This window comes from Haliaeetus albicilla, chromosome 1 (assembly GCF_947461875.1).
Source record: "Haliaeetus albicilla chromosome 1, bHalAlb1.1, whole genome shotgun sequence".
NCBI classification, from domain to species: Eukaryota; Metazoa; Chordata; class Aves; order Accipitriformes; family Accipitridae; genus Haliaeetus; species Haliaeetus albicilla.
Window position 1 is genome coordinate 33661063 of NC_091483.1, and position 12438 is coordinate 33673500.

The window sequence follows — 12438 nt, forward strand, 5'->3', positions numbered from 1 at the left end:
TTGGGGAAAGTCAATTCCACCTTATTCTTCAGACTGTGTCGGGAGTGGTTGCAGACCTTTCCTGGGCTAAGTTGCAGCCCGGCCCTCACGCTCATACAGGATCCTACAGGAAAGCAAATTCAACTCAAATGTCTCTGCAGTCACTTAACAATCTTGTGTACCAGCATACATAAGCAAACAGCTGGCTACTACTCCAGCTGACTGCTCCAGTGTAACTGCAAAGCAGTGGAGAAATGAGGAAAGCAGGTAGAGCATCACCCACAGTCTAACCACTGGATACTCCATCAGCAAAGGGACAGGCCAGCAGCATTATGATCATCTATTGATATACCTCTGAACGAAGAGGGAAAACGAGAGGCTTTAAGGAACAGCAGATTAAATCCTGGGATGAGACAGAATACACCACACCTTCCTTCTGTGGGCATCTATACCTAGGCACCAGCTAAACCTGTGTGTGATGGAAAAGCACTTGTATGTTCGCAGGATTGGAAAGTGAAGGCTCTTCACTGGCATGTTGTGACCGCAAGCAAAAGATGGACTCCAGAAGACAACCAGAATAAGAATTTCCTAGGCTGCTCACACAGCTTTTTGTGCAATACCAGGGAAATGATGTTCACAAGTTAGCTAGGTGACAAGAAAGTTCAGCAGCAGCCATAGAAAGAGAAAGGTGTGAAGTCTTCTGTGCCACGAAGAAAATGTGGAAACAGAATATGACTGTCTGTCCATTTGTCGTGCCTGCACTTTTAAAATTCTGCTCATTTACATAGTTTCCAGATTTTGCTATGCTTTGTGTTTGTTCCATATAATTTACTAGATTTCAAGGCCAAATGAAACTATTGTGATCATCTGATCTGACACACGGCACAGGTACATGCTGTGGTTCTTCCAGAAGTTTAATACTACAGTCCTGATGCAAAACTTCTAAGAGTAGAGGTCACTGCTATGCCAGGTTCATAAGTGATCTGCTGAGTTCTTCCAATTAATGGACAAAATAACAGCATAATTTTTCCAATTGATTTTCAGAAGTGCAGATTGCTAGCCAAACATCTATACTGCAGATAAAGCATATGCCAAGTAAAATACATGCATCTGTCTGAAACGTAATAAAACAACTGATCACTACGCTGACACCTTTTCACACTTCCTCTAAAAGTCTCAAATATTCTAAAAAAATCACTAAGGTTTGAAATCCAACCAAGTTCGAGGGCAATGTATTTTACTTTAAAGAAAAATTGAAACAGGATAGATCATGCTTTGCAAAAAGGGTCAGGGTCAAAATGACAGGTAGGTCAAGCAAGCTAAGCGGTCTTGAAGAGCCATTAAACTGGATGATTCTAACAAACAGTGCTTGAATGGAGCCCAGTGCAGGATTATAACCCTAGAAACAAAGAATGCAAACTATCACTACACCTCTGAAGTAGAGTTTTGGTTCACAGCAAACCAGGAACTCAGTGTGCTGCCTCTGCAAAAATGCCCAACACAAACCTTGGCTGTACAAATATGAAATTGGTGACTGGAGTCACTGAAGGCAGGCTCAACTCAGTTACCATCTCACCTTCTCAAAAAGATGACTGAAGGGTGTGTTCATTATGCTGTATGTGATCCTGTATAGGAGAAATCCCAGACCTCCCTGAATAAGCAGAGAAAGGTATAATAGAAGTAAAACTGTAGCTTTAAAAGCAGTCAAGTTATTGGGAATAAAAAAAATCCCAAACTTAAAACTGGTGGTTGTCTGTCTTTAGACATGTTTAAAATTAAGACCAACACCTTTCTGAAAGATGTGTGTTAGTCAACTACGTATTTTAAGGTTCATTGCAAGCATAACTATGCAAAGTATAATCACTTTGCTATTTAGGAGACTAGTCTTGATGAATTGAGGCCCCTATCTAACTGTGAAAGTCACAAAAGTTGGTTGTTCAAGGTCACACTACAAGGGTGCAACACAGATGCTTCAGTTATCCTGACCTGTAAACCAGTGTTTTTAATTATACGAGCAGTCATGGCAAGCAAAATAACATTAGCATGTATAGAGGTATTTTGGAGGCTGTTTTCCTTAAGAAAGTTATCTAAATCATTTTCCTTTTCCTGTAATTTTCAAATCCAATACTGACATTTACACTGCAGCCCCACAAAGCTCAATGGAGTAAAAGAAGAATCATGTATAGGAAAATGAGATATAAAACTACACGGGTTTAATTTCTTCCAAAAATATTTTCCTCTGCATAGGTCATAATGCTGCAAAACATGCAGATGTCTGTTAACTGTCCACGTGCTTGGCATCCATACATAAATATGCCTGAAAAAACTTCAGAGCAAGCTACCATAGGACAATGAAGTACCATGCAGACAGACCAGTACTGGAAGCAGAATAGCCAGAGCTCAGTGGTCTCCAGCCAGGCCTGTATTAGATATGCTCTAAGCTCGTTAAACATCAGAAAACTGACCAATGAGGAGTAATTCAAATTCCTAACATGATTGTCCTGGTTTAGGCTGGGATAGAGTTAATTGTCTTCCTAGTAGCTGGTATAGTGCTATGTTTTAGGTTCACTATGAGAAGAATGTTGATAACACACTGATATTTTCAGTTGTTGCTAAGTAGTGTTTAGACTATAGTCAAGGGGTTTTCAGCCCCTGATGCGCAGCCAGCAAGAAGGCTGGAGGGGCACAAGAAGTTGGGAGGGGACATAGCCAGAACACCTGACTTAAACTGGCCAAGGGGGTATTTCATACCATGTGATGTCATACCCACTATATAAACTGGGGGGAGTTGAGCAGGGAGGGATCACTGCTCAGGAACTAACTGGGCATCATCGGTCAGCAAGTGGTGAGCAATTGCACTGTGCATCACTTGGTTTGTATATTCCAAACCTTTTATTATCATTGTCATTTTATTAATGTTATTATCATTATTAGTTTCTTCCTTTCTGTTCTATTTAAACTGTTCTTATCTCAACCCACGAGTTTTACTTTCTTTCAATCCTGTCCCCCATCCCACGGAGCGGGGGGTGGGGGGAAGGGGGGAAAGTGAGTGGCTGTGTGGTGCTTAGTTACCAGCCGCAGTTAAACCACGACAATGATTAAAATAAAAACCTAACTTGCAAAGAAATTCAGTTGCTTCTCTGCTTGTTTCGTGTTACACGTGAAGTTCTTCACAGAACGCAGTGATACAAATATACGAAGCAATACAACATATAAACCCAAACCATTACAAATTCATCAGGGTCTGTTCAGATTCTACCAGTCATAACAACTGCAAAGCAAAGAATTAATAAGTCACTTTTCTTCTATTGGCAACCAACGATTTGGAGACTAGATAACAAGAAAATATACTTGCATATTACCTCTCTACCTCGATTTGAGCACCTTCCCTCTGGTTTTGGCTCTAAAAAGGGAAGAGTGCCATTTAGTGGTCAGGTAGATTTACTGCACCTTTTGAACGTAATGCAAGACTGCACACTGGTAATATTAGTAAGAGAATTGCAAATGCCGAGTGATGGCACAGTTATTAAAGCTGTTGTTTTTCCTTGATGAAATACTGTAAATGTTTTTTGGAGGGGAAGGATGATGTTTTATTTAAAGCATGATTTGGAACCTGCACTGAATCTTTTTGAGCCTCATCTCCCCTAAGAGCAAAGAACTACATGCTCTTTCTCCTGCACTCCACCAGGTGATAATCTAGGCAATAAATTTTATGAATACAGAAGAGGATACAGGGAAATTCTGTAGGTGCTGGCAGAAAGATAACTTGAAAACCTGTTCCAGGGAAAAAGTAATTATGTTCTAAAACAGCAGAACATGCAGAGGAAATAGGAGTAAAACACACCTTACTGATTTTCACAGGATAACACTCCAGCTGAAGATAAAGAGTAAATGGCCAAATTCACCTGGAGCTTTCTGTAGATTCATCAACCTCAGGATTTCTGAACCCAAGGTGAACTGGTTAAATAGAAGCAAAAAGAGGAAAGCTCAATTCTCAAATTGCACCATTTGTCAAAGAAGATGAAGAGTGTTCATGAATATGGAAGACTGGTTGTGCATCTGTGAATCCAGCAAAATCTGGCCTAATGACTATTTAAATAGTGAGAACACATTCACAGCCCCACGTTCCTTCTTCCCTTGGGAAATCTTCGATCTTTACTTCAGATGTCATGCCAGAGGCATCCAAGGAACCAGTCAAGTACAACAGATCCTTTTGAAAGTTAGCGGAGTGTGAATGTACCAGATTTCTAGAGGTACCTAAAAATGAAGATGAACCACTTTTTTCTAATCCACAGTGATTCTGGAGACATCTTTTACCTTCAACTGAATATGAGGAAATCTGGCCTTATATAAAATCAGCTATGTCCATCAGTGTCCACGGCTTGTTTCCAAGGGACAATACTCCCCTTTACTACATATTTATGTAGCTTGCTCCTAAAGGATGGCACACAAAAACACCAGATGCACACAAAAATCCAGGCTCTAGAAAAACTGTAACCTACATAGCGAAGCTGGATAAATTAGCTCCCAAGTTTCTAAAATGTAGTGCACATAATGGCACTGCTCCATTCTCATTCAAATGTCAACAGCCGTCACCTCCACAACCTCATTTAAAATCCTAGCGCTCACTGGAAGGAGTCCCACCTAACTTCAAGAATACTCTAGACACTAGGGTGCAAAGGTTATCCTTGTCTCTTCGAAGGGAGGGTGACTAATGTGATCTTTGGTACGCAGAGCATTTACTTGTATTTTGGAGTGCATGACCACCGATTCTGGAACCTCCTTCCAACTAGTCCTTTAAGCCGCTGTGTATAAGGTGATTTACTTCACTCTCTAGTGAACAATTATGCTCTTAGCTGATTGGAATTTAAGAGCAGGCCCAAGATTAACACTTGACATTTGTTGAAAGCCCTCCAATTTAAAAACAAGAATTATTTGGAAGTTACCCAATATTTTAAATATCATATGTATTAATCAAAATAAAACTTCACTTCGGATAAAAACTTAAATATGAATGTTATGTACTTAATTTAATCTACAGTTAAGATAATATTCAAAACATAAAGATCCAAAAATTGAAGGAAACCTACTTAGCACATCATCCTCCTTAAAAACACCTCTCCTAATTGTCCTATATGATTAATTCCTCAGTGGCATTTGAACCAGCTAGACGCTTCATACACTCAACAGCATAAAAAAGCTGGAAAATCAGCTATCTAAAATAACATTATTGCATTTGAAAGAGTAACTCCTGTTTCAGTCAAAATATAGTTTTATAGCTCTGCAATAAATATATATAAAACAAGACCACTTGGATGTAAGATGCCATGCATAAAATGTGCTAAAGTTACTGTGCTTAGGCCATCAGCACCCATTTAGATTTAGAAAGCAGGCAATGCATTTTCTACTCAACAAAGATTTCTCACTGTATGCTTTTAGTTTTCTTTCATATGTTCAGTTTCTCTTTATTATCTTTGGTTTCAGAGGTACTGTCTAGTGTAACAACATAAAAGCATAAAATACTGTTATGAGATAGCTGCAGTCCCCTGGGATTAAACACTTGACCAAGGTTTCATTTGACTACCATTCCCTGTCTGCCTCTGTACAACTGTACAAGCAATGTGGATAGTAATGATTTCATACAGAACTGCTACCCACAAATGAAAAATGCTATGAAAGAGCAATACATTAAAATTTGATAGTGATACTACTTCTGAATTCTGAGCATCTATTTTTATTTTTAGATCTACTAATGGGTTTGTTGCTGAAATCTGTTTTTAATATGAAGTAACACATTAAACATTTTGCAACCTGTCAATGCCAAGACAGCAGAGAGACTATTCAATCTAGCTAGCAAATGATTCCCAGAGCTGTACTGTCAGTATTAATGATGTCAGACCACAAACATGAAAGAAAGGAATGATTACTTACTTTACAGAACCATGATTCCTTCCAATAGAGTAGGAAGCAAAGATGGCACAGTAAGGTATGGTTCACTGCAGCTTCAGATAGGATATACATAGCCCCCTGGTGCTTCCCAAGGAAGATTAAGAATGACAGAAGGACCAACACTCCTCCTCAGTCCCTTGAAATTCAAAGATGTAACAAGTAGCTAAAGACTGAAAACTAAGTTTGAGAGTCAAGATGATTATGGGATCAAGGTTGACCATGAAGATCTCCAAGATATAAATTTACTGTGGGGTACCTGAAACTTTCCTTCCTTAGATAACTATTTTAACTATTGTATTTATTAAAAAAGCAGCCAACAAGTGGTGTCTTTTCAGGACAGTGGAAGACAGGATTTCTGGCTGTATCAGTCAGAAATAACAGCCCTCAGCTTGGTGTCTGACTTAGCAGCTAAAACCTAAGGGACAGGAAGTTTTAACCAGTTCCGGGGGCCATGCTTATGTTACTCTCTGTGATTTTCTGATGTTGGCATAGTCCTGAAGGAGCCAGAGGAGGTAGCTTGTCTTCTAGTTGCAAGAACATGTTGAGAGCAAGAGAAATGTTAGTAAACCAGAAACTGTGAGATAATACATGGTCTCCACTTCAGCAGTCTTTGTGCAGAAACAGCTTAACATTAAAACCATCCAGTTATGCCTCTAAATAATAAGGAAATGCATTGAAAAGGTGTATACAAAGCGTATGAAAAATAAAACCTTATGTAAAGTCCAGGATACAGCTAATGCGCCCAGTAGCTGTTCTCAGTAGGAGTTTCCCACACCTCAGTTAAAGACTATGACATGAAGATGTGCAGCCTGCTGTGGAGGTAGCAGTGATGAGGTCCTTCTGCTGATGTACAGAGGGCTGTACAGTCAATTACCACATGCATTAGCTCTGTTGTCTCTTCCTTGGTTATGGAATATCTAACATCATGAATATAAAGAGAATGAAGAAATATTTCTAAATACACTAATCAAAACCTGTTTGAAGTTCAGCACACAGCAATATATTAGGCAATCTCCAGGTTCTGCCTTGCTGACACATGGAAAACAAGGGAAGTAACAACCATTTGGGGTTTTATAGTTTCTCATAGGACAATGAAACATCTCAAGACATGTTTGTGGGCCAAGACACGACTACTAAAAACAATGCGGTCACAAACGTTTGGAGTGCACTTGCACAGTCACACAGGTACATCTCCAGTGACACGTCCTTGAAAGATGGCAAAACGCAGCCATCTTGCATGAATTTTTGTGTAACAGACGTTGATATTTACACAATGTCTTCCAAACAAATAAAAATAAAACAGCACAAAATTATGAACTGATTTAAAAGAGAGCTCGTCAACCAAGAGAGGGTTCCTTTGATAGGGTCCGCAGTAAATGTCTCAACTAACCAAGATTCAAGAAACTACTGGGTTAGTACTACCTTCCAGTCTCCAGCTTCTTGCTTTGAAATCTCAAGAGGAATGGTGCTTTGCTTTCTAGAGCCACTGAAAGGAAAGGCAGAAAAACCTCTTGACATCCTGCCAAATTTTCTAGTGACTATAAGGCATGAAAATAATTGTTTTTGTTTCCCCAAGTGTTGAATACCAAAAAGTATCACATTTACTGTCAGAAACTGAATGTTTTTTCTTTTTTTAAAAATAGTGCATTTATTAAGTACTCGCACAGAGATTCACAAGTGTTAGTTTAGACTCACAATAAAAAAAAAACACCAAAAAAAAACCCCAAAACCCACAAAAAAACCCCCAAAAACAACAAAAACAAACAAACAAAAAAAACCAACAAAAAACCAACCAAACAAACAAACAAAAAAAGTCTACATCCAGGATTTCAACACTACCAGATATATTCCTGGCATAAAGCCTGCTCCAGACTTATCCCAGCAGAAATCCCAGAAAACAATGAGGATTGAAAGGGACTGTAGGCCCCACCACATGCTGCAGCAATGCTCAGCTTGATGTGCACTGCTGGGGCTCTGGGAGGGAAGAAGGCTCCAAAGCAGTCGTTGCCTGCTCCTGACAGTAGGTAAGGCAGAGGTGGGCATGGTCCTGCCAGCAGGCAAGGCCAGGTAGCCCCAGCCCTACGAGCCAGCTGCCAGAGCCATGGTGACAAGGGCTACAAGAAGTTTCTCTGCCCAGTTGAGCAAAGGCAAATAAGGGGTCAACTCTTACTTTAAGTCAACGGTGCTTCCCAAGGCACCTTTGGAGGAAATACAAGTGCTAAACTGCTTTATTACATCCATTTCGAGTGAAAGCTCAGTCTAGCTTTTCCTTGTTTTTATAGGCTTACCTGAGATTGTGAACCAAGGCTGAAAATACAACTTCAGTATATCACTGAAACTGGAAGGCAAAGAAAAAATACAAATTCTTCTGCGTTTTAAAAATCTCAGCACTATCAACTAAATTATTTTTTGAGTGTTTGAAGTTGGCCATACTTTGTTGTGATCCCTGCCAGCAGAGCCCTGCCCTCTAAGGTCTCCATGATGATAGAGTACAGAAACAACAATATACAGAATTTTAAGCTTATCAACACTACCTTTTCATTGTTAATGATGAACTTGAAACAAAAATTTACAGAGCTGCTACAAAAGTATATGAAAGATGTTTAAGCATTTAATAATATTGATTTTAACAATACTTAAAAATAGCTATGCCATAGTGTAAACTTCTGTAAGTTTTTATAAGTTCTACCTAAAAAATTGAATAGGAAAGCTTTTTTAAAGCAAGAATTTCCTGAAATTGTATATACCGTCTACATTCATGCATGTATATTGTCATTTGAAGGCTAACACTGGGCACTTCTGTTAATAGCATACCACAGACGTTACCACACATCTAAGCATAACAAACATGCTGAACAGAAAACTTAACAGCCCAGTTAACCTCTCCTTAATGTTAAAGGGGTAAGAAGAAAGAGGCACATGAGAAACATCGCTGCTGTTAAGCTTGTTTGGAAAAAGGCTCATCTAATGCGTATCATGTACATTGCTTAGAATACTTAACAACAAAAAGAAAATAATTTGTTGCATACTCAGGTGGCTCGCTCCCTCCCTCCCATGTGCCATCAGCTTTACAGGTAAATGAACTGGCAAGCTGCAAAACACCAGTCCTGATGGGAAGCTTAGGCCACTTGTTTCCTTTTATCCCGTATTTCTGTGTATGAAAGCAGGAGGCATTCAATTCCTGCCAGTTCTCTACCTACTAAATAGAAGACTGTTCCCCTCCCAGTTACAGAGTATCTCTGCTTTCGATTTTTAGGAAAATGTAACTGCCTGTTTAAAACAAATTTTCTGATTTTTCACTGAACAAACAACAAAGGCAAGGGCTGAAATCAATTTGGATAAAATATCTTAGAAATATTTCTACAGAGAAAATAAAAGTACTACTTCGTACATTGCAAGCTCTATTTGCAGGTCAAATATGAGTAGTTCATATTTCACAGTTTCACAAGTATTTCACAGTTTTGACTATGGAGCTGCATTCCCTTGAGAGGTATTTTCACAGTTTAGTTACTATTATTGCAATGTGAGAATGCTAAAGTCCAATATAATAAAAATTACTCTTGCATATAATTTGCAGGAATGCTTTGTCATGTACATAAATTAGTAATGCTATTAGGATAGGAATATTCAACAACAGTAGTCAATTTTAAAAATTTTACATAATAAAATTTACATTAACACAGCACTAACTTTGAATTTTTAAGAACCTCATAATCAGTGATGAAGAAGTAAGCAATCCACTTAAGTGGCTTACACTGCGTGTTACGGTGCACATTCAAGCAGGCAGTTATTTCAGAAAGCTCCAGGTCCAGGCCAAATCAAGTGCAAAATCTTACTAATATTAGTGAGGAAAAAAGCACACAGAACATGCATGCACTGCATCTTGTGTGCTGAATAAAAATAGGCAAATAAATGTTCATTTCTGTGGAGTGCTGTGGACTACTTCTCTATGTGAACATGAAAAAAAGTTTGTAAAAGCACAAAAAAAAGGTTTAGCTGTTTATTTTCTTTGCACCTTTGAAATTCATGCAATATTCACTTAATTCGGAAACTAGCTCTCAGGGCCCATAGCTAATCAGCAAAGTTACTGCTAATATCAAAAAGCATTTTGACTCACTAAAAAAAAAAAAAAAAAAAACCATGATCATACCTTAAATTTTAATTCTTTTTCTAATCTTTTAAACGTCTTCAGGGTCTAGCAAAGGCATAAGCAGGGCCGTGACCCTGATACATAATGAGAACGGTGGCAAAGGTACACTTTGTAGAAGAATTTGCTCTTTAAGAATCTGATTAACCTTTATTAATTAGGTACTGGATAGAGAGGAATTATCATTCAACTTCTCAGTAACTTGTTGTGTTGATTTTATAGTGATATGACTAAACCCATAGTTGCTCTAAATGCAATACTCTTTTTGGATTTTGTTTTCATTGGCATGGCTTTTTAGGGATACTGATAAACATTCAGTTAAAAATGTAGAGCCTATATAGACATAGTTACCTTGTTACCAGGTTGCTAATTGCAGCTGAAATGAATAGTATCATATAAGATTTTAAAATAATTATGTAACATGTGGGTAAAGATTAAACTTACTGACACATAAGCAAATAAACACCATCAGAATTATTCTGCCTACAACAGACCCTGTGTGGTCCAGGGTCACAGCTCAAGACCACAAACCATCCCAACAACATGTTTTGGACTGTGCTGGCTTCAGGTACATAGGAACAACAATTCTGATGGAGGGGTTGGGGGGGGATGGGCATGAGGGCGCAGAAGGATAGGATACAATTTCTCCACATTTTGCAGTATATCAGATAATCAAACCACCCAAGTTTTCCCTAATGCTTAAGAATACAATCAGGGTGCAGAAAGTTATATGAGGGATCAGTTTGGCCTTTTGTGCTGTTATCATCTTTGTGATTTTGAGCAAAAAAGTTTTGAGCATATGCCATATTATAAAGGAAATATATTAAGTTCTGCAAGATTTTTTTCTACAAAAAGATGAGTTTTTCTTCTCTGTTGCTAAAGTCTCCCACATAAAGAGAGGAGAATGGATGAGAAGAGACATAGTTCTAATCCAGAATAGAAACTCCCAGGTTACCATGTTATTCTGGCCTTTTTATTATAGTACCTATATACTTACAAATCAATTTTTATGAAATTAATTATCACCTCTTTACTGAATTATATATATTTAACTCCTTGTCCTGGTTTCAGCTGGGATAGAGTTAACTGTCCTCCAGAGTTAACTGTCCTCCTAGTAGCTGGTACAGTGCTATGTTTTGAGTTCAGTATGAGAAGAATGTTGATAACACACTGATGTTTCCAGTTGTTGCTAAGTAGTGTTTAGACTAAAGTCAAGGATTTTTCAGCTTCTCATGCCCAGCCAGCCAGAAAGCTGGAGGGGCTCAAGAAGTTGGCACAGGACAGAGCCAGGGCAGCTGACCCAAAGTGGCCAAAGGGGTATTCCATACCATGTGACGCCACGTCCAGTATATAAACTGGGGGAGTGGGGGTGGGGAGATCACCGCTGGGGGACTAACTGGGTGTCAATTTGTGGGTGGTGAGCAATTGCACTGTGCATCATTTGTACATTCCAATCCTTGTATTATTACTGTTGTCATTTTGTTAGTGTTATCATTATTAGTTTCTTCTTTTCTGTTCTATTAAACCATTCTTATCTCAACCCATGAGTTTTACTTCTTTTCCCGATTTTCTCACCCATCCCACTGGGTGTGGGGTGAGTGAGTGAGCGGCTGCGTGGTGTTTAGTTGCTGCCTGGGGTTAAACCACGACACTCCTTGTTATCCCAAATGTAGGCAGACTACGGTCACAAGTACAGGAAGAAATAAAATAATTAAAAAATCCCAACTTCTACCAAAGCATACTTCTACAGTAATTTTTCCCTGTGGCCTTAATTCACATATTTCATGCACTTCATAGCCACTGAATTGCTGCTTTCCTTAATTCACATATTCCATTCAAGCACTTCATAGCCACTGAATCACAGCTTTCCTTTATATCTTCATATTTCCAAACAATGCTGGTAGCTGAAACTCTGTATTTGCAGAATCATAAAAGCATATTCCTTTATAAAGTAAAAAAAAGCTTTAAGGATTTTTAAAAGTAGTTAAGCATACAAGATATCACAGTTAAACTGAAAGTGCATTTTGAGTGAACCTTGAAATAACATTTTTCAGACAAAACTGGAATGCAGATGAAGAGCCTAGACATAAAAGAAAATGGTCATCATTCCTAAATCCATCACTGACACAGCAAAACTTCAGTAAGCAGATCAGTGCATGCATTGTGCTCCTGTTTTCTGAATTCCAGCCTTCCATTTTGTCCATCGTGTGAAAAGGTAAAGCTAAGGCCCAAGTTTTTTACAGATGTGCACATTGCTTTGTTTAGGCTGTCGGGCTTAACTGAACCAAGCTTTAATAGATCCAAAAGTTTTAACAACTACAAAAGACAACACCTAGCTCTTTTTGGACTCAGGACTTTGGCCT

The 12438-nt window shown here is 38.6% G+C and overlaps 1 protein-coding gene across 10 annotated transcripts in view; it reads right to left on the minus strand.

Moving 5' to 3' along the window:
• The window catches only part of CCSER1 (coiled-coil serine rich protein 1), a 723849-nt gene that overhangs the window by 547357 nt on the left and 164054 nt on the right, over window positions 1-12438 (minus strand). The gene's annotated exons all lie outside the window — the stretch shown is intronic.